General features: G+C 43.5%; 1 protein-coding gene across 5 annotated transcripts in view; it reads left to right on the top strand.

The window, feature by feature from the left end:
- SERTAD2 (SERTA domain containing 2) overlaps positions 1 to 24,110 on the top strand; it is a 168,739-nt gene that overhangs the window by 124,323 nt on the left and 20,306 nt on the right. The window contains exon 1 of one of the 5 annotated variants that reach the window (XM_084823539.1): positions 5,263 to 23,513. The exons of the other annotated variants lie outside the window; for them this stretch is intronic. The gene's annotated coding sequence lies outside the window, so the exon portion shown is untranslated. Of the gene's footprint in view, positions 1 to 5,262; positions 23,514 to 24,110 lie in introns of those variants that run through there. 5 annotated transcript variants of the gene reach the window in all.

The following is a 24,110-nucleotide window of genomic DNA, read 5'->3' as shown; positions in this document are numbered from 1 at the left end:
CAGAATGGAAGCAGGTAGCATGGAATATTCAGAGGTGGTATCCTCTGAGTGAAGTGAGAGGTCAATTGAGATAGAACTAAAATTTCATACTGGCTGTAGAGACGGGAGGAAGAGATATTTAGATAAACAGTCTGACTAAGAAGAGGCCCAGGAAGCAGGACAGCTAAGGGAAAGGGAGCCCAGAGGCAGGTTGGACAAAGGAAAGGGACAGAGTTAGCAATTGAGCTGAGATACAGAAGCCAGATCAAAGAGTATATGGAGGAGACAGGGGCCTCAGGAAACAATAGGCTGAGAAGATAAATGGAGGAACCAGCAAGGAGTGTGGATATAGAAAAAACTTCTGCAGAAGCTGTATATTGCTGTCAGGAGGAGGGGTAGAGAGATAAATAAGAGGGCTGACCAATGAAGTATGTTGGCTGGGCACCCGTGGGCTGAAGGAAGCAGAACCAATTAGGTAGTAGGAAGAAAATGAGAAGCCTGAGGAAATAGCTTCCAGAGGGGTAGCCAGGTTAGTCTGTTGCAACAAAACACCAAAGAGTCCTCAAGGTGGACATTGAGCAGGGGGTTGGACTTGATGGCCTTGTAGGCCCCTTCCAACCCTACTATTCTATGATTCTATGAGGTGCCACAAGACTAACAGGCTTATTATGGTATAAGCTTTCAGAGATTAGAGGACACTTCGTGGTTGATGGAGGCACGTGGTTGAAGCAACCAAGGGAAAGAAACCAAGGGAGCAAACTTCATGCAAGGCTAGGATTGCCAGTATGGCTTTAAAAGCTTCATTTAGTATTTCTTCTTACTTGACATTTAAAGGCATTGGAGACCTGCCACAAAAAAAGTGGCCACCCTACATATGGCTTAAGAACGCAGGGCACATGAACTGTGGATAAACAAATAGACTTGCCACTTTTGTTCTGGCCCTGCTTCATTAACATTGGTCCAGCATGAAGCAGTTAGGCAAAGCAGAACTTTACTCATCACTGCTTGGTAAAAGTTTCACCCGGTTAATTTATTTGTGCTACACTCCTGCAAAAGAAATGGGGCCAGAGAGAAAAGTGGCAATCCTATGGGCAAGGAAGCTTTGGAAGCCAAGGGCCTTGGCCAGAGAACCAAGGGGCATAGGGTTGCCAGGTCCAAAAACCTGCAAGGAGGTGTATAAAAGGGAAAACTCAGCCAGGTGCAGCATTGCCTGTAAAATTTTATTGGCTGTGTTCCCTTTGTGAGTCCAGGGGCCTCTCAAGGTCTGGACTTAGAAACACAGTGGAGGCAGTGATGCCTCATGGACAGTGTGGAGCAGAGATGAATTTAACAAACTGATTTGAACTAAGTAGACAATTCTTCTATGGAGGGGGAAGGCAAGGCAAATGCTAAGATAGACTGGGCCTGGATTATTCCAGCCTGGTTCCATCTGTGGGGTGTGAGAGACTGGCTCCGTAGGCCGTGGGACCAGAGTTTGTTTTGCCTTCCTCCTGTTTCTCTGGGATGAGGTCCACAGGGGATCACCACTGGCAAGGTGGCCCAGACAGGACCTAACCTCCCCTCCTTTCCTTTTAATGAGCCACAGTCCATACCTAGTGACCTTAAGCCTCAGCTGTTTATTAGGTGAAAGTTGTGATGGGAGACGGCAAATTGGGGAGGAACGACATACTACCTCAGCCAATGCAAGCTCCCCAAATCATGCTTGCCAAGGTGAGGTGAATGTGGGAGTAGGGGTGGGGGGCATTTGTAGAGGGGTTATTAGGAGTGGGGTGTTTAACTTTTGCTGTGCCTACCAGTTCTTTCCTGCAAATGCCCCCAGGCCATTTTCCCCTGGTTGCAGAGCCTGGATGGGCAAAAAGGTGGTAAAAGAGCTGTAGGCCATTTGCAGGGGGAGAAGCAAGAGAAAGCACCTTTCTTCCACCTGCCCATTCTCCCCTGCAAGTGCCTGCAGCTCTCTTCTCCATGGGACATGCGCTTAATCAAGTGGATAGTGCTTGTAATTTAAATGTCAGCTTAGCTTATTTATTTTTTATTTTATTAATTTGTTACATTTCTATACTGCCCAATAACGGAATCTCTCTGGGTGATTCACAACAATAAAAACCATAAAATACAACAGAAGATGCAGTTTAAAAGTTTAAAACCACAGCAGTTATTCAGTAACAAGCAGATAATGTTAAATCTCTTGATTTTGTTTCCATTAACTATTATTGTGACCTCAGAAGTGAGGTGTAAGGATGAGACAAGTCCTGGGTAAATGGACATGCTTTATTCCACTCAAGGTGGCAATCGCCTGCTCAAAACTGGCACAACCAAGTAACAGTTTTTAAAGACCTAATGCACACTATTTATCATAGAAACCAATATGCCTTAACATCCAGTTATTTGTATTTTCTAGAACTGGATTGAAAGGCTAATGGCCACAGTTCAGTTCTAGCTAGAGTTCTCTGTAGGAGTCTTCAGAATTCTCCTCAAACAAGCTTGCAGATATACAAACAGTGTTCAAACAGTGCAAAGAACTCTAGCATACACTTCACTGAAAAACAGTTGCCCATTTGTCTAGCATCATTTAACCCTGTCTCAGCAAATGTCCATGTCACATGTTCCGTATCAGCTTCTGTGTGCATATTCAAGTCTTGTACTTCCAGGATAATGGAATTTTCTCTTCTTTCCATCTTGAAACCAAATAAATTCATAATTTTACCATTTTTAAATAACCTTTGTTTTTTAAGCGCACTGAACATCGCAGAACCAGTGAATGAATCCACAGTTCATTACAGCGTCCTGGCATATGAGTATCCCTTTTCAAACAACCAGAATGCTCTCTTATCAAATGAGGGTTATAATGAGTAAGCATAGCAGCTAAGGGCTGAACTAGGCAAGGCATTGGAGATCTGTGAGTGGATCTCCCATCTCTCTCCACAGTTTCTTCTAAAAGCAGCCACAGGCTGAAACTGGGGTTCCTTGGAAGGTGTTTTCTTTTTTTAACCTTTTCCTAAACTGAATTCCCCCCCCCCCTGCCCTATTTGCCTATATGTACCCATATGTTTTCTTTAATGGAGCAAATAGCTGTGGGGGATTTCCTTCCTCCAACAGCATGTTTCCAATCCATTTAGGGCCTGAAGCTGCTTTAAAAAGGAACTAAAGGGGTGGGAGATTTCATCACTGATCCTTAAAGTCTCATGTAGTTTGGCCCTAAGAAATTAAACAACCAATCAGTAAGTTCCTAGTTTGCATGTCACCTTAGCCACAATCTCAGTCAAGTGGCCTTAGGTTCCAAGCTCCCTTCCTCAGCCAGCCATCTACAGCATGGGGATCATAATACTGACCTATCTTATAGGGGGGTTGTAAGGTCTGTAAGAAGATAATATACATGAAGCACTTTGAACACTCAAAAATGCTGTATAAATAATTATTATTAAGTTGGTGGCTCAGAGAGAAGTTTTTCTTTTTAATGGGACATTTCTTTAATAATGCTACTGTGCAGATGGTGGCTGAAGGCAAGGAATCCTGAAAACTGCTTCTAAAGTGACAAAGACCAACTTGATTTAAATTTTTTTAAAAAGTAACCCCGTGGAAAGGCGTTTCCGTGTAATCTGTTCATGGGATGCAGAAGCAAAAAGCTAGTCTAAGCAATAAAATTTACCAGAGAAATCCAGAAAGCTTGTGATTGCTACAATTGAGCTCAGTCCTGGGGGAGGGGGATCCTGTTACCTTTTGGGTATTATGGTTAATTGGTGCTCCGATCCCTAAAGCATTTACTTAGAAGTAAATCCCATAAATCTGTTAGTGGAACTTTTTTTGGTAATTGGTTTGAGTTGCAATCTTGGTCAAACTTTTTCCCCCCCAGAGCTATAATGTGTTGATTGAGCAGAGCTTTGAGCTTAGAGTCTAAATGTTGTGGTGTGCGCCCCCGCCCCCCGCGTGTATTTCATTAGGGGTCTACAATGTGAGGGGAAAAACAAGGTCTCTTTAGGGAAACGATTTTACAGCAGGGTTGAAAATAAAGACTCTAGCCAAGTAATTATAAATATAGGGTAGATGGGATCACCCATTACAACACAAAGGGATGTGGGTGGGGGTTCTAGTCTCCCTACTGTGCAGTCAAAACTGTTATTAACCTTTATGTAAAATGGATATCTGCAGAGAAGCCTGAAGATTCAGATATTTGAAAATGCACAAACTACATCAACCAGACAATGACATGCACATGTCAATAATGAAGATGATTCCATTCAGACAATGACCCATTGGTTAGTAGTACACTAACAAAATTGCAGAGGAGGACCAAAACACTTTCTAACATCTTGTGTTTTGCAGGCATATAATTTTAAAAGAGGAACAACAACACAGATTGGTTAACGTGTTTTGCCTGTGCTGCCTGCCTTCCAAGTTTTCTAAGCACTTTACATTTAATTTGTGATCAAACTACTTCATCCTGTTAAATTTCTTTCTTAATTAAAAAGAGTGCTTCATGGCCTTTTAACTCTTTTTCTGCATCATTAAGCAATCTTGATTATATATAGCTACTTTTTTTCCTACCTGCAGGGTCAGTAGTGGTCATCTGTCCAGCTATTGGGCAAGAAGCCTTTTAGTACATACTTTTATCTTGTTGTTGTTGTTGTTGTTCAGTCGTTCAGTCGTGTCCGACTCTTCGTGACCCCATGGACCATAGCACGCCAGGCCTTCCTGTCCTGCGCTGTCTCCCGGAGCGTGCTCAAGTTCATATTCATTGCATCCGTGATGCTATCTAGCCATCTCATCCTCTGCCGTCCCCTTCTCCTTTTACCTTCAGTCTTTCCCAGCATCAGGGTCTTTTCCAGGGAGTTTTCTCTTCGCATTAGGTGGCCAAAATATTGGAGCTTCAGCTTCATTATCTGTCCTTCCAATGAGCACTCAGGGTTGATTTCCTTTAGGATGGACTGATTTGACCTCCTTGCAGTCCAGGGGACTTGTAAGAGTCTTCTCCAGCACCACAGTTCGAAAGCATCAATTCTTCGGCGCTCAGCCTTCCTTATAGTCCAGCTCTCACAGCCATACATTACTACTGGGAAAACCATAGCTTTGATTAGACGGACCTTTGTCGGCAAGGTGATGTCTCTGCTTCTTACTATGCTGTCTAGGTTGGCCATAGCTTTCCTCCCAAGGAGCAAGCGTCTTTTAATTTCATGGCTACAGTCACCGTCTGCGGTGATCTTGGAGCCCAAGAAAGTAAAATCTGTCACTGCTTCCATTTCTTCCCCTTCTATATGCCAGGAAGTGATAGGGCCAGATGACATGATCTTCGTTTTTTTAATGTTGAGTTTCAAACCAGCTTTTGCACTCTCCTCTTTCACCCTCAACAAGAGGCTCTTGAGATCCTCTTCGCTTTCTGCCATTAGGGTGGTATCGTCTGCATATCGGAGGTTGTTGATAATTCTCCCGGCAATCTTAATTCCGACCTGTGATTCATCCAACCCGGCATTTCTCATGATGTACTCTGCATATAAGTTAAATAAGCAGGGTGACAATATGCAGCCTTGTCGTACTCCTTTCCCAATTTTGAACCACTGGGTTGTTCCATGTCTGGTTCTTACTGTTGCTTCTTGACCCTCGTACAGGTTTCTCAGGAGACGGGTAAGGTGGTCTGGTATTCCCATCACTTTCAGAATTCGCCACAGTTTGTTGTGATCCACACAATCAAAGGCTTTAGCGTAGTCAATGAAGCAGAAATAGACGTTTTTCTGGAATTCTCTTGCTTTCTCCATGATGCAGCGAATGTTGGCGATTTGATCTCTAGTTCCTCTGCCTCTTCTAAACCCAGCTTGTACTTCCGGTAGTTCTCGGTTCGCATACTGCTGAAGCCTAGCTTGTAGGATTTTGAGCATCACCTTGCTGGCATGTGAAATGAGCGCAATTGTGTGGTAGTTTGAACACTCTTTGGCGTTGCCCTTCTTTGGAATTGGAATGTAAACTGACCTTTTCCAGTCTTGTGGCCACTGTTGAGTGTTCCAGATTTGTTGGCATATAGAATGCAGCACTTTAACAGCATCATCTTTTAGCTACTGACCCTTTAAAGAGGAATTGCTTAATTTGGATTCTCCATCTCTTAGGCAGGGGTGGGCAATTTGTGGCCCTCCAGACATTTTGGCTTACAGCTCCCATCATCCTTCACCTTTGGCTCTCCTGGCTAGGACTGATGGCAACTGTAGGCCAAAACATCTGGAGGGCCACAAGCTGCCCACTCTTGCCTTAGAATGTCCAAACTGCAGAAGTGTCAGTGTTTGTAGCAACAGGAAGAGGGAAAGTGGTGGAGCATCTTAGAAAGCTGCTTACCGTAGCATGAAATTATTCATAGCGTATATGTCTTACATAATTTTGTGTGCATATCTGGTCAAGGGATACCTAGATAAATATTTTATTGTAGTCCTTCACTTCAGAAATACTGGCATTGCCATAAAATGTACTGCATGATTTCATAGAAGTCTGAATTCTGTGTACACAGTGTGGTATGATTTGATTTGTGCTTGGCAGGGAGCTTCCTTTGCACTGCCACATGGAGAGTCTGACCTGACATACAGAATCTTGCTATTCAGCTTGGTTTGTGTAGCCAACAACTTCCTTCAAAAGGGGTGGGGTGGGGGGTGAGAGGAGAGATGTTTCTCTACTGCAATTATTGCTCCAACTTTTTTTTTAGAAGAATGGCTTTGTAGATGCTCTGTGGGCAGCCTGGTTTGTACACACACGTGCGCGCGCGCACACACACACACACACACTTCCTTATTCATTGACACTGTAAACAAAACTTTAGACAAGAAAGTGATCTAGGTTTAAGGTTACATTTCTGCCACCAGGACAGCTGTGGTCAGCAGTCCAGATTCTTGTTGGTCAATAGCCAGATGCTTGAACACTGGTAAGAACAATAGTAAGGGGAGAAATTCTGCTTTTATTTTTCCATCACACTATCTTTCTGTCACTTTCGTATTCAGGCCACAGTTTCAAGATTTTGGGTTATGCTTGTACAATGTAAAACAGAAAGAGAAGCTCTAACGATGGATTTGATATAAAATCAATTCTCTGCCCCAGTTCATGTTTTTCTTGCAAAGTAATTGCTTCATGTGCCAGTGTTCTCTTCGTACACAATCTTCTACTGATTTCAGTGAGGAAACGTTTAATGAATTCACTGTTTAATAGCGTCACTTGCTCTTGATTTTAGCCTAAGCATTCAACGTTTCTTTTCTCCATCAGCCTCCTGGACCAATAGTCTAATTCCTCTAGCATAATTTCTAATAGTTTAACAAGCGAAGGAAGGGAGGTCTGATCACACTTTGTGTACGAGAGCTTAGCGCTACTCCGTTAATATTATAAACACTCTTTAGTAACAGTTGGGTCCTTTAGTGTAGAGACCTGCTCCTCTTTCAGAGGATTAGTTAATGAGGCGGTAATTTATTCTAAAGGATATATTTAGTGAAGGGCTTCTCAGCTGTATTTGACATAGCCCTTCCAGGGGAGTGCAATTTGTCAAAACCATTAAACAAGCTCCTCTTCTTTGGGGCGAGAGAAGGCTACCACTACCAAATGGACAGCGCTAGAAACAGCTTCCAATTTAATAGAAGCTTAAAACCTGTCTCTGCAAAACCTGAGCAAGCTGCATGAGTTACAGGCCTACTTGGACTGTGGCTTTTCGTGTGTGTGTGTGTGTGTGTGTGTGTGTGTTTGCTGCAGTAAACTCTTGTTGGTGGGGAGAGAGAGTTTGGTAATAGTGGCATTGCTTGTGTTAGGGCTTCAACAGTCTGTGGTCTTCAACTCTGGAGAAAGTTATGTGGAGAGTGTTGGTGCACATCTTCCCTTTCCTCCTCCTTCCCCCTCCCCGCCTTGCAGTGTAACGTCTGATCATTAATAAACAGCAAGCACTCTCTTTGCCCTCTGGGCCTCAAATAGTACAGTGTGCAACAAGGGAGTGCAGGCAAGGCACGAGGATGGAAACAGTAGTATCAGATTACAGTTTCAAAATATCACTGGAGCACATTAGCTGGCTTACGCTATTGACTTGCCATATAATTGCATTGCTTATTTGTTAGGAAAGGCTTCCCCTTTCTTCACAATTAACATGGATGTTACCACTAAGACCTTGGAACTCTTGGGTTAGTTGGCTTCTTATAGAAACTAATGTGAATTGTGGGCATTTAGCAGTAATTTTATTACTAGACTACTCAAAATTTTGTTACATGGTAAAGTAAATCTGTCAAACTTCTCTCGACCTAATTTAACATCAGCAGGGTTTAAAAATGAAAAGCTGAGTGTGCATGGCCTCACTTATTTTTGTGGTATTTATTTTTATTTATGTACATTCATATCCCAGCTTTCTCCCATCATTGAACTTGGAATCAGGATGCAATCCCTGTGATGTGTAATGCATAAAAGCAGAAGCGATTACTCTGAAACACTTTGGCATGAACCAATTAGTATGAGAGAAGAATAAGATCTAGAGCCAGGACAGTGTGAAAGTCCTGTCCTTGCAGTTCTACTGGTACCCCAAAACATATGTCATGTTGGTACTGAGGATCTAAAAATTGAAAGTATTTTTAGATGAGCTATCATAAATCATTAATTTATTTGCAGTGTGTCAGTTTCTCATCTCTTTAAATTAGGCGTGCAATTTCAAGCAAATAAGACTTATTTTGGCACATAAATTTAAGGACGAATTTATCTATTTTTAACATCGGAGCTTTGGCTTGGATCCTAACTAGGGCTCCTTCCATTCATGGATGGGACTGAGATCAAGCGGAGGATCCTGCCAGCAGAAGCGGGGGAATGCAGTTTTCGCTAATTTCCCCCTCACCCTGCATGCATGCACGCACACATTTCAGAAGACACCCCCCACCCCACCCCCCGCAGCCTTGGCCAGGAGCATCCTACAAGTGAACTCAGGAGCCCAGCCATTGAGGGTCCCTGATTTTCTTGCATCAGTAACTAACTGTGGGTGACCTCCAGCTCCATTAAGTCCTACGCTTATTGCCCAGTCCTCAAAAGGCTTCTGAAAGCAACCTCTGTGAATTGTAGTTGTGCCAGCATAAAGTGTTCTTTGGGGATTAGAAACTTGCTCTGTGTATTTGTGCTTGTTCTAGCTTCAATTTGATTAACCTCTGACTCAACCTATCATCCACATTGAAGTAAATGGGGGAATGGGTTTGTCTTAAAATGTAAAACAGCATATCTCTCCAATATGTAGTTTTTGGCAGCACTGAAATCTTTGCAGTGAGGACCAGTGAACACTAAACGAGCCTTTGTCCTCTGGCTGCCTAGTTATTTCCCAGAACTGAAAAGGAGCCAATTTTGATGTCATTCAAAAAAACAAAAACAAATTCTTAATAAATAATACAGTTTTCTTGCTGAGAAAAGGAAAAACACAGTTAAAATAGAATTTATTTATAGAATTGGAGTGGGTGGGAAATATATGAAAATGGGAAATCCTAATCAGTATTATGTCTCATATGGGAGGTTGGGAGGTAACCTTAATTATGCCTTCCACTTCAGTTCATATTTTCCAATACCAGGGTTGTACGCGTGATTTTATGCAACTAACTCCTGTAATACCAACATTGATATTCCCAGTCTATACAGGCCTATATGTGGGCCACACTTCATGCATATGCTACAGGGAAACACACAATACAGTAAACAGAAATGCTTGCCCATAGTTCAGATTCAGGGCCTGTTTTACATGATCAGATATCTTAGGATAACAACCTCTGAACTCCTTTAAGGGTGCAATCCTATGCATGTTTAGACAGAAAAAAGGCCTACAACTCACAGTATGCCCCAGCCAGCCATGCAGCACTATCCCACATCATATGCACATGTAGTTGAGATAAATTCATTTTATTTATTATTAGTTTATTGTAGAGAGTTTTACTCCACTCTTCAAAGTCTCAGAGCAACTTAACAAAAAACAAAAATGTAATTTATTTATTTATTTATTGCATTTCTATACCGCCCCATAGCCGAAGCTCTCTGGGCGGCTTACATAAGTAATTATAACATACATACTAGTATGAAGAAATTACCAAGGCTAGGAAAGCAGCATAAAATAAGCCACATAAATTTTTAAAGTATGGGAAACAAAAAAAAGTGTTTGCCTAGTGCTAAAAGGATATCCCGGTAGGTGCCAAGCAAGCTTATCTATGAAAAGCATTCCAGAAATGGGGCACTGCCATCAGAAAAGGTCCTCTCCCTGGTAGCCACCTGTCACCTCTCAGATGATGGAGGAACGTGAAGAAGGGCCTCTATTAAAGACCTTAACAGACAGGTAGGCTTGTGTGTGTAAGGGTGCTCCTTCAAATACTGTAGCGCTAAGCTATAAAGGGCTTTCAAGGTGAAAAACAGCTCTTTGAATTGACCTCAGAATCAGACCAGTGTTAGGGCACTCTTATAATTGGGTTGTGATGCCAAACCCAGTTAGCAGTCTTAGCAACTATATTCTGCATTGACTGCAGCTTCTGAACCATCATCAAAGGCAGCCCCACACTTAGTGCATTACAGTAGTCTAACTTGGACCTTAGCAGAGCAGGGATTACTGAGGCAAGGCTATCTTTGTCAAGGTTAGGGATGCAGCTGACTTACCAACCTGAGCTGGTAAAAGATGCTCTGTACCACAGAAGCAGCCTATGCCTCCAGTGACAAAAGCTGAATCAAGGAGTACCTTCAGACTAGAATACAAACCTATTCCATCAAGGGGAGTGTAACCTTGTCTAGAAGAGGAGAAAGGCCAGTAGTCCAGGCCACCTACTAGTAGCAACTCCGTCTTACCTGGAGTGAGCTTCAAGTTATTGATCCTCATCCATTCCATTAATGTGACGAAATCCTGATTTAGCTTGTCTAGTGCTTCACTTGAATTAGATGGAAAAGAGAAGTAGAGTTGGGTGGCATTCAGAGATTGATTGCACCTCACCTCAAACCTCCGGATGACCTTACCCAGCATTTTCTGTAGATACTGAATAGTGTGGGAGACGGAATGAAACCCTGTGGGCTCATTAGGATAAATGCCAGTGAGTCAAGCTGTAATCCCTCAGCACCGCCAACTCCTGGAATTGGCTGTCAAGGTAGTAATGGAACCACTGAAATTTGGTTGCTCCAGTTCCCAAGTCAGGGTCAAACTACACATTACATTAATTGTGTAGCTGAGATTATTCTTTTTTTTTTTTTTTTACTTTAGAATAAGTGCATGTGGCCCCCTTTTTTTTCTTTTTTAATTCTGAAGGTGTGGGGGAAATTTTGGAACGCAAACAAGGAGGGAAATTTAATCTTTCCCTCCAGGTGCGTGCTGGTCCTAATCTGAATCAGGGCTGCACACACTTACTCTAAAGTCTTTAAAAATAGGCTCAGTGACACACTACACAGTTAATGTAATGTGTAGTTTGATCCTTAGGCAGCCTATCCAGAAGAATACCATGACTATTGGCAGTCATTGAGAATTCCAAGAGAATCAATAGGGTTGCATTCGCCCTCTTTTTCTCCCAGTATAGGTCATCTGTTTCAGAGCCAAAATCAGGCCTGAATCTCAGGGGCCATCTACACGGCACCACTTTCAATGTTCACTCCATCCTAGCTGCGCAGCATTGAAGCTGCGAATTAGCTTTTGCAGTACGTGCATGATTTACTGCGGACTTCTCCAACAGAAAAGGGCTCTGTGCCCTGACACATGGCCGCTAAAGTGAAGTAAACTGCAGGAGTCACACTGCTCTTTTTTTTTACCATTATGTTGAAATGTGCAGCTGCACAGCCGCATGACAATGGGGGTGTGATACTTCAGGTTTTAGTGGCTGTTTTCTATTTTAGGGGTTCTTTTGTGTCTGTTCCTCTTTGATAAGATGTGGGTAGTCTGCTCCTTCGTGACCATGCCAACTGTTTGGCATGGTAACTCTCGCAATGGTTCGCACATGTGAAGGGGCGTGCCCACGTGAGACATACATGGCTACCCATCATTCCAAAATGGATACCTCTGTTACTGAGCAGCTGCAGAGGAACAGGGAGGAATAGGGATGAGTGAAAAGGCAGTGACGTAATCACTAAGCACGCTTGTGCCGCACCCACTGCTAACTGTGAAGACAGACAGCTCAGCAACCGCGGTAAACCCGCAGCAAGCTGAAAAATCGCAGCAAAATGCCTCTACGGAAATCCGCATTTTCCCTGTGAAATGGCGACAGTGTTGTATGCCCCAATGGTCCTTGGATCACAGCAGCCCTGGGGTAAATTACTCATGTAGATGGGGCCTCAGTCTTACTAATGTATGTACATCAAAGAACCCTGATTAAGCCACTATTTAAAGATGCACATACATGTATGTTTACATATTTGCTGTGGGAAACACATATGTACACATAGCAACTGTGTTTGCTGCATAAAAGTCTATAGGTAGCATGCTTTCTCCACTTACTTTACCCTCCGAGGGCAACAGTCCCTGGCAAAAGAATTGGCTCATGACTCACCTCTCAGGTATATCTGAATTAGTAATTGCACACCCAGGGATAGTCAGCAAGAAAGCATATAACTAAACAAATCCCTATTTGCAGGGAAATCTGCATATTACTTACAGACTGACATGTGAATCATCACAGAATATATATTTCAAAATGCATTCTCATTTGTGGTCTCGACAAAGAATTTGGCCTTAAAAAAAGAAACATTATTTAAGACTTGGGACCAGTATATGGAAACAACTATAGTTATAGGTGTGGGTAACTTGTTAAGAAAACAAGCACCGCAAAGTCATCTGTGTAGACATTTCTAAGATGATCCAGTGATTCAGATTGTACTGCTGCAAACCAAAGGTTTTTTGTATCTGGTTGGAAGCACAACAGAAATGAAGAAATGTTGGGGGAGGGGGAGGAAGGACAACTGCTTGTGAATGAGGCTTCGCACAGAACACCTAATGAAGAAATCCTAAGACAGCTGCAGCACATCAAAATGTTTAGCACATGATCATGTACTGTACTGGTAGACATGATCATGCCCGCATTTATAGTCTCCTTTCTACTAGCAGCTCCAGTGCATGAGGAAGGTTATAGAGGGAAGTTTTGTTATTGCTATTTTGTTAGTGCAATCAACATAGTTTGTTAGTTTAAAGAAACTTCAGTTACATTTTAACAGTGAGTACTGAAACAGGCAAGGTTTATTCTACCTTTCTCTGATTGAACACGAGTGTTTGTTTGTTCCTCTTTTATTTCCAGGCTTTTAGACGTGATGTGTGAATGGGATGTCGTGTGCCGCTTGTTCAGATAAGTTAATCCTTCTACTCCAACTCACCCACCCTCTGTGTGTCCTCTAGCCAGCTGGCAATCATAGGATAGCATAACTAGGCATTCTCTGTGCCCCATAAATCTGTTAAGCTCCCACGTCCCCTGAGCAATTCCCCTTCAATCAATCTGTGGCACAGAGTTGGCACACAAGTTTGCACCCTTCAAATCAGAGATGCTGGATTGGGGGCAGGGAGGGGAATCAAAGAGGGAGAAGCGGTAGTACTCTGCCTTCTAGCTGTCAGGATAATCCCTAAAGCCATAATCTAGCCTCAGAAGGCTTTTGGTCAGGAGCAAAAAAGTGATCAAAGTATTCCACTGGAATGAGCCGGTCTCAGTTGTGAGATCCCGTTTATGAAGATTACCATGTTGTATGAAATACTTCCTAGCACATTCAGAGTCAGGTGCCTGTTTATATGGTGAGGTAGCATTTTTAGGCTGCAATCCTATACCCACTTACCTGGGAGTAGGTTCAACTGAGTTCATGGGACTTACTTTTGAGGAGACCTATATAGCATTGTGCTGTAATTGACCTTTAATGCGGGCAACTATGGCCAAGAGGGATTGGGACTATAAGGGGAAATATTTTCCATCTCACACTAGAAAGGTTCTGAAGAAGTATCCTTAATGTTTGGGGAGACTTGAGTCCTGGCTTTAAAGTTTATGAAGGATTCAGTTATTTGTGAATTATCTGGGCCTCATATATAGCATGTTACAACGCGTGTTCCACCACCACCAAGGATTGTAGCATGAACTGTGGACTGCCAAGTGATTCTCACATAAGCCAAGGCCTTCCCTTTTTGCAGTTCCAGGCAAGCAAAAGATTGACTTCCTGTAGGCCAGCCTTTCCCAACCTGATGCCCTCCAGATATCTTGGACTACAGCTCCCAGTATCCCCCCAGCCAGCTGTGCACAATGCTGGGGAAGGCCTCTGTAATGCTTGGTGGGTTCCACATTGTGTAGGCCTGCTTTGTATTTTGATTGCGGCCAGGTATGTTTTGTGTGGTAGTTGTTTTTAAGTTATATATGTGAAAATGCTATATTTTTTGCATAGAATTTCGGTTGTGGGTTTTGTGAAATAATTGTTTTTCCTGTCATTTTTATTTAAGTGTTGTAATTTGTGCTACACAGGATGTCAGTCAGGAAATAGCCAGGGCCAGTTGCTGCTTCCAAGCCATATGTTGAACACCCCCCCCCCCCCGTATTTTTTTCTCCCTCTTCCTCCTAAGTGGACTTGTAAGGATAAATTGATACTCAGGAATTGTTAGAGCTGCTAAAACATTTTTTTTTAAGGTGCAGAGTTACATCTAAGAAATGAATCATAAAGCATTTGGGGGGGGGGGTTAATGTAGAGATTGTGCCATAATCATCATGTATTGTGGAAATGACTTCTGGTTAGACTTTGTAGGATGGTATCATACCACAAGCTATGTGGAACATGAATGGCAAGGATTCCTCAACTTAATGCTTCCTAGAGACAAACCCATGTAAGGTGGGAAGTATATCAAACAGGACTGGAAAACTAGTACATTAGAAAGTAGTCGTTCAGGAAATTCAAAACTGGTTGTTTTATTGTACATTGGCCCGACCTTAAATGTGACACTGGTTGGTCAAACAAGACCAGCGCTGCATTGCCCATGCCGGGTATCTCATCGAAACCAGATTCCTTTGCCTGCATGTGCACGGTTTTACATGCCAGAGATCTGTTGCCCAGGTAGCTGATACACTGGCATGCTTACTGTCAGAGTTCCGCAGGTAACACTAGGCTTGGGGGGTAGTAATTATTTTTGCAAGCCAGAAGAAATATACTAGCAGTGCCTCTGAGCATATGCAGAGCTTTTCCTTTTGTGCAACCTGGTCATTGTCGTCGTCCCCTGAATTAAAGAGTAGGGCTTACAGAAAAGATGGAATCGCTTTCTCACAGTCCTGAGTCCCTACATTTCTCTTTTTCAAATCATAGAATAGTAGGGTAGGAAGGGGCCTATAAGACCATCAAGTCCAACCCCCTGCTCAATGCAGGAATCCAAATCATAGCATCCCTGACAGGTGGCTGTCCAGTCTCATCTTGAATGCCTCCAGCGTGGGAGAGCCCACTACCTCCCTAAGTAATTGGTTCCATTGTCGTATCGCTCTAACAGTCAGGAAGTTTCTCCTGATGTTCAAATGGAATCTGGCTTCCTGTAACTTGAGCCCATTATTCCATGTCCTGCACTCCGGGATGATTAAGAAGAGATGCTGGCCTTCCTCTCTGTGACAACCTTTCAAGTTCTTGAAGAGCGCTATCATATCTCCCCTCAGTCTTCTCTTCTCAAGGCTAAACATGCCCAGTTCTTTCAGTCTCTGTTTATAGGGCTTTGTTTCCAGTCCCCTGATCATCTTTGTTGCCCTCCTCTAAACCCTGTCCAGTTTGTCTGCATCCTTCTTAAAATGTGGAGCCCTGAACTGGGCACAGTACTCCAGATGAGGCCTAACCAGTGCTGAGTAAAGGGGAACTAGTACTTCCTGGGATTTGGAAGCTATGCTTCTATGAATGCATCCCAAAAGTGCATTTGCCTTTTTTGCAGCCACATCACTTTGTTGGCTCATATTCAGCTTGTGATTGACAGCAATTCCAAGATCCTTCTTGCTTGTAGTGTTGTTGAGCCACGTATCGCCCACCTTGTAACTGTGCATTTGGTTTCTTTTTCCTAGGTGCAGAACTTGGCATTTGTCCCTATTAAATGTCATTCTGTTGTTTTCTGCCCAGCGCTCCAGTCTATCCAGATCACTCTGAATTTTGTTTCTGTCTTCCAAAGTATTAGCTATCCCGCCCAATTTTGTGTCATCTACAAATGTGATCAGCATTCCCTGCACCTCCTCCTCCAAGCCATTAATAAGAATGTTGAAGAGCACTGGGCCCAAGACTGAGCCCTGCGGTACCCCACTCGTTACCTCTCCCCAGTTTGAGAAGATCCCATTGATAAGCACTCTTTGAGTCCTATTCTGTAGCCAGCTGTGGATCCACCGAATCGTTGTTTCATTTAGCCCACTTTGAGCTAATTTGCTCATCAGGATATCATGGGGCACTTTGTCAAAAGCTTTGCTGAAGTCAAGGTATATTATGTCTACAGCATTCCCACAGTCCACAAGGGAGGTTACCTGATCAAAACATGAGATCAGATTAGTCTGGCAGGATTTGTTCTTGACAAATCCATGTTGGCCTCGAGTCATCACTGCATTGTTTTCAAGGTGCTTCCAGATGGATTGCTTTATCATCTGCTCCAGAATTTTCCCAGGGATGTCAGACTGACTGGTCTGTAGTTCCCAGGTTCCTCCTTATTACCCTTTTTGAAGATAGGGACAACGTTAGCCCTCCTCCAGTTTATACACACACCATTTCCCATGCATGTATACTATACACAGTGCCAGCTCCAGGTTTTTTTGAGGTCTCATGGGCAAGATACCCTCAATAGGCACCCTTCCTCAGTGACCCTGCCTTCTCACCACCGTCGTCACCATCTGCTATTGCTCCTCATCTGCTTTATCATAACTGCTGCCGCTTGCTTACTTGACAGGCAGAGAACCAGTGAGTAAGTGGGCCCAGGCATCTCCTGCTCCTCCTCACCATCACCTTTGTCTGGGCCAGAGCGAGAGGCAGGTGAACAAGCAGTTTGCAATGGTGAAGAGAAGGAGCAAATCCAGGGGGCTCTTGTCAATGGGCCCCTGCTGGTGTGCAGACCCTTGGCATGTGCCCAACCATGCCTGCCGTTGACGCTGGCCCTGACTGTACACAGTCTCCCTCTGCAAAGAAATCCACTCTTGGTTTTCCCTTTCCAACTCCTGTCCAGTAGCTCTTCACAAAAATAATTCTCGACTGCCCCACAACTCTTCACCTCTTTATCCTTAGGCATACTCTTGGTTCTTTGCACTCACAACTACACGGGGCTTCCTTTGTGCCTAGACACAGTGCGGCAGAAGTCTCTTTTCAATGCCAAGGCATAAAAGGCCAGTAAACACAAACTTGCCCTCTGTAGAAGTTCGCTCCAGGTATTGTTGTTGTTTTTCTTTATTGTTTTTCTGCAGCAGCTCTATTCTTCACAAACTAGTTTTCTGTTTATTTGGTATTAAAAGAAAGGGGGAAGAAAACACCAGCCTTAGGGTGGGATAGAATGGCTGGAAGTGAAAATTAGTGTTCTCTTTTCTCAAAGCTAGGCACAGGAAAGAGAGATCAGCAGAGTGCAACTGAGGGCAAGTCCAGAGTGGGCCTGGGGAAGGGAGAAAAGTTTGACTGAAGTGGAGGATTGGGGCTGGGCTGGGGGGTAGAACAGCAACAGAAAAAAGCATGCATGGAAGTAGGAAGTAAAAAGGGAGTTTAAAAATGGTGCTACCAGTTCCTGTTCACGTAGTCAATTTGAGGACTGTGTGAGGTATGGCAGGATTAAAGGCATGACAACCATGGCTAGTCTTGCAGCATACCTTATATTAGTTGCTTCATAGGGAAAATCCTGGCAGTTGCAGAAAGCAAGAGGGCAAAATACTATGCCCACCATGGTCACCGTGGCAGTCATATTTGTGGACTCCTTATAGCATGCATAGTGGGGGAAGGCCCATTTAGACAAGACACTGGGCATATGGAAGGCTACATGAATAAGTTCTTCTTTTCCCACTTGGCACCATTGTATAGTGCTGTCCTTCATTTCTGCACACCATTCTCTGTTTGTAAAAGCATAAGCAATAGCAAGAAAATAAATCTGTGAGCAGTCACTGTCTCTTAGCTAACCTGCCTCACAGTCATGTTGTGACTAAAGCGGGGAGGGAACCATTTATGCCACCCATGTATGCCAGCATTTTTAACTAGGGCTGTGCACCGCTTTGGTCTGAAGCCTGAATACCGAGTCAAAGCGGGCTGTTTCAGAGGTGCCTCTGTGTGGTACGAGGCAGAGCAGAATAGCAACGAAGCACCCCTGGGGCGAAGCAGCTTGTATATGAAGTGCCTTGTCCGACTCGGTGATTCGTTCTGAGCACCCCAGAAACCTGGCGCCAAAAGTATCAACTTCAGAAAGTTCAGCGAAGGGTTGAGGTGGAGGGAGGGAGGGAGGGAGCTTTGGTGAATGGAAACTCTAGTTGTCAAATCAGGGCTGAACATAACCCAGCAATCTCCAATCAGAGACAATAGCGAATAAGGGGGAAATATTGAATAACTGGAGAAAAACAGCTGCGTTTCAGAGACAGAGATCATTCTGGTCGTGTTACTTAGGGATATGAGAAGTGAGAAAGCCCTGCCCCTGCTCCGCTCACTGGTTGCTCTGCCTCTGCCGTGATCACCATGTATTTTAAAAACATGGCGATTGGAAGTCTATATGCACATAGACTTATACACAAAAAGCACTGTGAATCACCCAGGCAGGAGGAGGAGGTGAGGCACAAGTCCCCGCCGCTTGCTAGCTGTCTCCTCCTCATGAGCAGGAGATGGCTAGCAGTCTTTGGGGGTGTTTCCACCAGCAATTTATCCCCTCAATTGACAAGGCACAGCATCTCTTTGTTATAGAGATCCTGAGGGTTAAAATAGGGGCTGGTTTCCATCTTTATGTTGGAAGAAAGTAAAACAAGGATCCATGTCATCAAAAAGGGATCCTCATGATTTCATACGGTTTTTAAAGGGGAGACTCCCCAAACCACCATCCAGTCACAGAGCACATTAGCCTCCACGGACTGAAGCAGAAACATCATGGATCCACCACTTGTGTGTGCAGCCATGGTGCAAAAACAGGGATCCTCTTGATTTCATATGATTTTTCACACCATTTGAGGTGAAGCAGAAGATCTGGGATCTGCTGGGAAACAGCAGATCTGGGAGTTTCAGTGGGCATACTTGGACAAAGATGAGTTGTGTGCTTTGATGGGGGTGTTGGGCAGGAGCGACTTAATGTAAATATTCAGAGGATCCATATTGAATTGGGTGTGTCTCATCCATGGCTTTATAACATGACAGTGCTATTATGCTCCAAAATCTATGTTTTTGTCAGTCCATGGGCAAAGATGTGCTCTGTGATATGACGGTGTTTGGTGGTATCTTTCTTGTAAAAATCATGAGGATCCCTAAGGATCCCTGCCTCAAATCCAGTTTTTTCCACCATGGCTGCACCCACAAGTGGCGGATACATGATCTTTCTGCTTCAGTCCATGGAGGCAGATGTGCTTTGTGATTGGATGGTGGTTTTGTGGGTCTCCCCTTTAAAAAATCATATGAAATCGGGAAGATCCATTTTTTATTTTTTGGATCCTTGTTTTACCCAGTCCCCTTTGTGCTTACTGCTCTCTTTCCCAGCACAAGCATATGTCTGTCTACTCAGAAGTAACTCCCATTGTGGTCAGTGAGGCTTGCTCCTGAAATGCAGGTGCATCTGGACTTTCAGGAGAAAGGAGGGAGGGGGGAAGCCCCTCTTATTGGTTGAATAGCCCCTGCCAGTCAGATGATGTTCACGCCAACCCCCACCCCCACCAGGAAGTATGTTCTGTGAAGCAATTTTTACTGGTGAGGAGAACCTGCTCGTGGAGCCCTGCATGGACCAAAGCGCAGCAAAGCTGATCCCTTTAATTAAAATCCAGCACTCCTCCATTAGCTTCCTCTGTTGTCAGGGAAACATAGCCATAGACAGCCGAGCAGGCGGGGGGGGGGGGCGGTGGCATGGCCCTGAGAGGTATAGCTTTTTGCTTTGAGAGTTTTTGTGGAAAAACTCAAAAGTTCAGCTGCACCTAGCACAAAGGGTAAAGGGCCAAACTGTCTGAAATTTGGCAGGTGGGATCCCCTCCATGTCAGCAGAGAGGTCCCCAGGTTTCATTTATTTTTCATGAAAACTGAAAAAGTTATGGCCAGTTGTGTTTTCCCATGCAAGTCAGTGGGAAAATGGCCAAACCAAGTGATCCAGATATCCGAATCTCACTTCGGAACCAAGTCAAAGCAGAGGGGGTCTGAATCGGTCCAAGTCAAAGCAGGACTGATTAGGAGGGTCTGAAGTGAATCAGGGGGTCTGTGCATAGCCCTATTTTTAGCCACCCTTCTGGGTATAGAAAGGTGGTTAAAATGTTATAGGTTTTACAGCCCCCTTATAGTAGAATTTCAGGGGGGGTTGTGCAGGGGAGGGTTTAAGTCAGGTGTATCATCCCACGTCTCCTGCATTACTGATGATGGAAAGGAAATCCAACAGTGCAAAAACATTTATGATTGATGGTTAGATCCAAATAACAGTAAGTAGAAGAGAAGTAGGCACCAGTGTGGTTCTGCAAACATTTGCATAAGAGTTTATGCAGTGTTATCATAGGACGTGTCTAGAGCACTTCTAATGCTTCTCCTTGGAAAAAAATGGAACACCTTTGGATTTAGCTACACCTTTCTCACACAACAGTAGGAGCACAAGATGTAAAACAGACCTTCCATGAATAGAAAATGCCTTCCACATATAGAAGGGTACCTTTTGATCCAACCCAAGACGTATAAATATTTATTTCCTCTCCATATATTTTGCACTCTTGAATGCTCATCCTTTTTTAGACAACATTTAACTAGCACTTGCTAGGACAATGGGGAAAAGCTGTGAAATTTGTCAGCAAATCGCTACTTTCTCCCATTGTCCTAGCAAGCACTAGTCACGTTGTAAAAGCATTGGTTTACTCTAGTGCTGTGCTGGGGCATGGTTGGATACTGCCCATAGGATGAAATCCAACTCCATACATCTCCCAGCAGAATGGTTCAGGAGAAGGAAAGGAGGGGGAAGTCCCATTGCGTGACTCTGCTCACACGATGTTGTATGTTGCCCATATATTGCAACATGACAAAAGGAATAACAAAAACAGACTTTGGTAAGGCAGCTTTTCACAAATATGAATGGAGTCACAGATTTCAAAAGCCATTTGTGATATGGCATGGGGAGGAAGGGGGTTTCTGCTGTTCAAAGGGGAAGAAAAAGATTCCCAAAATCCCATTGGGCAGGCCCAAGAGCTTGGGAGTGTCTAAAGTAGCTCTTTAGATTCCAGCGATTAAAAAGGGATTTGAAGCAATATTTCAGCTAACGTGTAATTGGGGCATGCTTTGACTATTTCCCAAAAAGGCCCTCTGCAGAGGAGAAGATGCAGAAGAGTGTTGATTAAAATCTCCCCAGAATTCAGTGTGTTTCAGGGTATGTCCATACTGGTGAATCTTAGAACTGCCCAATTGTGTAAACTAAATGCAGAATTGCAATTGACTATCCACACTTCAGTGGGCATAGCACTTTTTGAGTGCATGTACATCCAGCTATGTTCTGTCTGCACAGTGACATAGTGCTGTGGGCAAGAAAGGGACAGTTGTAAGCATGACATCTTTTTAATCAGTGATGGGTGACTGATATTTGAAAGTAAACAGCCTGGTGTACGGGAAAGGCTTGAGTCACTTCAGAAAAACAACTGAGAGAATTCACTATTATTCTGCTCACTCCTGAAACCCTTAAGAAAAAAAAATGGCCTACCAACTTTTGAGTAATGCACTTTTCATGTTCCATTTAGACTCCAGTCCATTTAAGAACTAAGGCAAAGCAACCATCATAATATTGTGTGAGTTGGTAGTGTATGTATTTGCTGCCCAGACAGTGTGCTTTAATAACCAATAGAACTTTGCTTTGCTTTATAGAGCAGGGTTGTTGTTTTTTAATGAGCAAGAGTTAATCTACACAGCCTAGCAAACTTTAAAGATCGGACATCTTTAAAGTGTCATGCTGGCGGAAGGGAGTTTGTGGAAGCTGATTTCCCCACTCCTTCCTTCCCCCAGAACCCCCCAAGTATGCTACACAGAGCATCAGAGCACCCTTCTGAAAGTGTGTGTGGGGTAGGGGGAAACAGAGTGGGAAAAAAAGATCCTCAAAAATCAGGTAGAGGCATTTGCAAATTCCCTTCCATCAGTGCACTCTTGGCTGTCACCCCTGGTGCTTTGTAGTGTTTATTTGCGCCATTATAAAAGAAGAAAAGAAAAAGATGCATGTGCGCACATGCACACACAGAGCATTAAACAAGTCTTCATCAAATATATTTTTTCTTTCCTCGTCTTTAAAGCTGCCCACAAAGCTTATAAAACTGCTTATGATTTTACTCCATGTCTGTCGGCCTGGTGTTTTCTTCTCTCAGCACATGCGTTTGAAGCCAAAGGAAGCAGTGTGCCACTGGGAGAGGGGAGCAGAGCAGAGCATTCCTTGCTCTTGGTACTAGGAAGGAAGAGCTAAACTGTACTTCAGGGACCAGTGCTAAATCACCACATTTTCACTCACCTTGGAAGCCAGCCAAAAAGCTTGGATTTTTAAAAACCTACAGGTTCCCTAACCTGTTAACTATGGCATTTTCCAGTTTTTCTCTAAAGAGTATTACTCCAGACACAATGTGGACCTTTTCTGTTTTCTTTAAACAGAAAGATTTGTAGCCCAATCCTAACTATGTTAACTCTGAAGTAAGCCCCCTGAAATCAGTAAGACTAACTTCCTGATATGTATACTTAGAATTGCAGGCTTAGTTTTCTCTCTGACTTCTCTTCCTGTTTTTGATATCAGCTGCGGCCACCTCTCCCTCACTGTAGGGAATTCATTTGACAGTTTAAAATTATCGCCATTCAGTGCATTAATTATAGTAGGGTGAAGAATACAACAAATGGAATATGGTTTGAACTGTAGTCACTAATTGTAGTCTCCTAATTGCATCTGATGAAATGAATTCTAGTGCACAAAGTGTATGCCATAATAAATTTGTTAGTCTTAAGGTACCACAAGGCTCTTTGTTTCTCCTAATTAGAGAATGCTTAAGGATGTGTATTTTCCAGGGGTAAAAGGTCACTGTGAATGCTTTTTTTTTTTTTTTGTACATTTAAGTTTCAGTTGTGATGTAATTGTTGCAGTCTGTACTTCTTGCAGTTCTCTCTCCCCCCCACACACACACAGAGCCATGTATATATGGAGCTTATCCCATGATAAATGTGTTAGTCTTAACCTACCACAAGACTCTTTGTTGCTTTTTGTTGCAGCCAACTAAGGATGCCTCCAGACAAGGCTTTTATTGTGTCATTGCCCCACCTTGTTCATGGAATTTTACGGAGGGTCCAGACAATGTTGTCTTTCGCTCATAACCCTCCCATGTTTTCCCACCACTTCTTCCAGATTTTTTGTTACTGCGAAAAATCAGTTAAGAATGAAAGATGGAATCACTTCACAATACCTTCCGATTTTTAACACTAGGACTCCTCTGTCTGGAAGCACCCTAACACAGGTACCCTTCTGGAAATCTTCCAGAGATGTTATTGCACTGTTTGAGAGGTGTTTTCGGATAATTACCATTGGTATTCTAAGGCTCAAGAATGACTTTAGTCATTACGTTTTAAATAAATTCTTAAGTAACAAATCACAGTGTTGAACAAAGGCAAAACAGATACCAAGAGTTTACAGCACACGCAGAAAACCAACTACTAACTGCTTCAAGCTAAAATAGGTTCCAATGTAAGAGAGAGAAGAGCACTAAAAATGTAGGCATGTTGGGAAGAAGAATTACAAGGTTCTAGCTGGGAACTCCTCGAATGCAAGAGTGATAGATTAACCAATATAGGGCACCCAGGATCCAAGAACTTTGTCTTCCCCTCTGCCCAGCCACACACTGGTGTATATCACTGAAATCTGTCTGGAAGAGGAGTGCAGGATGAACCTGTCCTGCCTCTGTCTGCCAGGTTTTCCTGTACTGCAGCAGCTAGGACTAGGGGGCAGGGTTGGGTGTTGCTGTGGTCCCTTGGAATAATATCTCTCTGACAAGGTACCCTTTTCAGCCATCTGCCCATGGGGATTTTGGTGGGTGTGCTGTCCACTGCTGCTCAGC

The sequence above is a fragment of the Heloderma suspectum genome, chromosome 1 (genome assembly GCF_057233095.1).
Source record: "Heloderma suspectum isolate Gila_16-S chromosome 1, 16-S_ref, whole genome shotgun sequence".
In the NCBI taxonomy this organism is placed as follows: Eukaryota; Metazoa; Chordata; class Lepidosauria; order Squamata; family Helodermatidae; genus Heloderma; species Heloderma suspectum.
This window is presented reverse-complemented; position numbering and strand designations above follow the sequence as displayed.